Source organism: Humulus lupulus, chromosome 1 (assembly GCF_963169125.1).
Source record: "Humulus lupulus chromosome 1, drHumLupu1.1, whole genome shotgun sequence".
In the NCBI taxonomy this organism is placed as follows: domain Eukaryota; kingdom Viridiplantae; phylum Streptophyta; class Magnoliopsida; order Rosales; family Cannabaceae; genus Humulus; species Humulus lupulus.
The window spans coordinates 10,888,151-10,892,216 of record NC_084793.1 but is presented as its reverse complement, the minus strand read 5'-3'; positions in this window follow the sequence as shown (position 1 = coordinate 10,892,216).

Sequence of the window (4,066 nt, the reverse complement as noted above, 5' to 3'; positions counted from 1 at the left end):
CACATCTCAAACGTGGGGAGGTACTACCAAGAGTACTTCCTTATAGCTGACCTGGTTGTGGGCAACCTTGATTTCGCACGAGGAGGTAAACCTTTTATATCGCTGGCTGACTTCTTCACTTAGTGTTTTCCTCCAAAATGTCTTAAACTTTTGATGTCTTCCAGGCCCGTGGCTGCGATCAAACCCAACTCCGGGCATGGAGGCGAGATCGGCACTCTTGGCCAGCATGAATAATGCTGAAAAGAGTGTCAAGAATCTGGTTACAGAGGCTAACCTTAGGTTGGCTGGCCTCTGGACCCCTCAGCCGGACACGAGGGGGCCCTCGACAAGGAGTGCTCGCGCCGAAGAGGAAGTCTAGCAGCAACCTTAAGCGTCACCTCCACGGAGGAGATCGACTGGGGTCATGATCAGGGAACCTGCTGGCACTCCTCGAACAGAGAGGCCCTCGGCCCCCTTAGGGAAAGGAAAGCAGAAGGCCACCGAGCCTGTTGACCTCTCTGACGACTCGTCGGACGACAACGGTATAGTAATTTCGCTTTTAGACAATTTTCCAATTCCCTGTCATCTATTCGACGGGGACAGAAATTTTAAATATGCTCCACACTTAGGGCCAGACTTCTTCGTGTCAATGAATGAGTGTAAGACTAGTAGAGTCTATAGTGTAGCGACTAGTAATAATAGCTCGGGTATTGGACTTTGCAATCCTTTTTTGTTTCTTTTTCTGATGTAATGTGCTTGGATATTCATGCTATCTTACTATTTGACTTTGTTCTTGCTTTTTAGACATGGACTCCACCAATGTGTTCGATCTTTACAGCACCCCAGAGGCCGCTGCTGCTCCTCTGAGTAAGAAGAAAACCAGTAAGAGACATACTGGGGAAAGCAGCAAAGCGCCCCAGGCGAAGAAGGCCCGGAACGCAGGTCCTTCGGAGGATAGGCCCTCTGCCACCACGACTCTGCCTTCTCCCCGCGAGCCGAAGACTCCATCTGCTGCAATCGGGTCAACTCATCCTCTCGATGTTCCATCTGACCAGCCTCAGCAGGAGGGCTGGGAGCGTGATGGCTGGTCGCGCCTTTAGGCTGATCAAGGAAAGGGTCACCAAAATTGTGAAGCACGAACGCTGCCAGGAGGAAATGTCGGCTACGGAAACGATGGGTGTTGACCCAATTCTGAACCGTGCCTTAAACGAGTTCACCAGTGTAAGTCATCTCTTTTTGTGAAAACATGTCTTCGTTAGTTTACTGTTTGCTTAATTTTTGTTCTGATTGCAGGCCATGCTAACCCTTACTACCGGCCGCATCTGCCTGGGTGCCGTCACCGAGCAGGCCAGGACCTCGGAGCAATGGCACGAGGACGAACTCAAAGCTGCTGAGGCCAGGCATGCTGATCAGCTGGCAACGGTGACTGAGGAGAAGGCCTACCTAGCTAAGGAGTTGGAGGAGAAGATGAAATCTCTGGAAAAAGACCGTGAGCAGAGGGACCAATACAAGGAGTCTAACCGTTTTAACTTCAAAGCAGCTAAACAACTTGAGCTGGACTTGATAGTGAACAGGGATGAGACCAGAGCTCTGGAGGGCCGAGTTGAGAACTTGGAGAAGACCAACGTCGCCAACTTGGAGAGGTACAAAAATGCCACCTTGAAGTGCTTCTATGATTTCTGGAAGCACAATCAGGGTGCCAATTTTGACTATCTCCCTGAGAATGCGAGGGAAGCTGAGCTGGCTCGCTGCGCGGCTCAGTTGGCTGAAGAAGAAAAATCGAGGGTCCCTGCTTCCCCCGAAATCTCGCTGGCCGCCGGGATAGAGGGTGCAGACAATGAAGATGTCGACCAGAATGTTCCCCAGGATCCTCCAGCTCCGCAAGCTCCTTAGTCTTTTTCTCTTTATATTTCTTTCTTTTTTAACTACACGACCTACGTGTCATGATGTAAAGACAATATAATTTTTCTTTGGTTTTGCTGCATGGGCAGCCCTTACTTTTATTTTGAACAATTACATCCAAGCAGATACTGCTCGCAGTGTAAAAGGATCGCTTTGATATTATAATATATTTGCATATTATTATAACATCTATTTGTTCGCATGACCGAACTTAGCATAACACTTTGGTTTGATTTAACAAAATATCAAAATTTTGAAAAATACTCTAAGTGCCTTAGCATGCTTTCCCTTATTTTGCTCATGTGTTTACATATCTTTTAAAGATATGCTTTGCTTACTTGTACCTTGTATGCCCCCTAAGTGATCGGGGAGCTTTAGGTCCTTGGTCACTTGCCTTGACTAGAACCTGCCCGAACGATACTGTTCGTAGCAATGCGATTAGAATTATAATACAACAAAACAACACACGTAATGAAAAAATACTTGTAATAAATACAATAGTTGGCAAGTAATGACTGGCTGAGCACAGTCCCTTTTATTCTCGTAGTAAATGGACTAAACATGTCTTTACGAGTGATCAATAAGATCTTTACACAAAACTTGTAAAAAGTAAAATTTGTACAAGCCAATTCTTTAAGAAAATTGTTCATTGATAATACTTGCGTAGGTGTTCTCCATTCCAATATCGAGGAACAAGATCTCCGTTTAAGCGTGCAAGTTTATAAGTGCCTAGGTGAAGGACTTCATCAATCTGGTAAGGCCCATCCCAATTTGGCCCAAGTACTCCAGCAGCTTGGTCACGGGTGTTAAGGAAAACTCTTCGGAGCACAAGGTCTCCAACATTGAATTTTATTTCTCGTACTTTTGAGTTGAAATACCGGGCGACTTTCTGCTGGTATGCAGCTACTCGTAGTTGGGCTTGTTCACGCCTTTAATCCATTGAGTCTAAGGATTCCATCTGTAGTTGGCTGTTAGAATCCTGATCATATGTTAATCTGCGGTGCGAGGGAGGATCCAACTCGACAGGCAACATGGCTTCATACCTGTATACCAAGGAAAATGGGGTATGACCTGTTGCTGTTCGGTGGGAAGTTCTGTACGACCAGAGGACTTCAGGCAACTACTCTGGCCATTCTCCCTTGGCTTCCTCAAGTCTTTTCTTCAATGTATCCTTCAGTGTTTTGTTAACTGCCCCGACTTTCCCGTTCGCTTGAGGATGAGCGACTGAAGAAAAGCTTTTGATAATGTCTTGATGTTTGAAGAAGTCCGTGAATAGATCACTGTCAAACTTGGTGCCGTTATCTGAGACTATCTTCTTTGGTAATCCATAGCGACAGATGATGTTTTTGACTACGAAGTCAAGCACTTTCTTCGTCGTTATGGTCGCGAGCGGCTCATCTTCGGCCCATTTGGTGAAGTAGTCAATGGCCACCATTGCATACTTTACACCACCTTTTCCTGTAGGCAAAGATCCTATTAGATCTATTCCCCAAATTGCAAAGGGCCATGGACTCTGCATTTGCTTTAACTCATTGAAAGCTGCTCGCGGGACTTTAGAAAACCTTTGACACTTGTCACATTTTCGCACGAATTCCATGGAGTCTTCATTCATGGTTGACCAGAAATATCCCTGCCTTAGGATCTTTTTTGACAGGCTTTGCCCCCCAGTGTGGTCCCCACAAAAGCCTCGTGTACCTCCTTCATCAACTCTTTGACTTTCTCCTTTGTAATACACCTTAGGAGTGGCAGTGAATATCCTCTTCGGTACAGGATACCATCGACCAAGATATACCTAGCAGCCTACCGCTGAAGGGTCCTGGCTTTGTTTCTATCCGTTGGCAGCATGCCGCTTGATAGATACTCTACATATGGCGCCATCCATGTATCCGTCATCTGGATGACCAGAGTGGTTTTTACCGCTTGGATTCTGGGCGCAGACAGTCATTCAACTGGCACTATGTTTAGAGTGTCAGCGTCCTTTGCACTTGCCATCTTCGCTAAAGCGTCTGCGTTGGAATTCTGATCACGAGGCACTTGCTGGAGAGTGTATCTGTCGAACTGGGCTAATAGATCCTTTGCTTTGTTGAGATAGAAGACCATCTTCAATCCTCGCGCCTGATACTCTCCCAAGATTTGATTCACGACTAGCTGAGAATCACTATAGACGTCAAGTGCTTTGATGTTC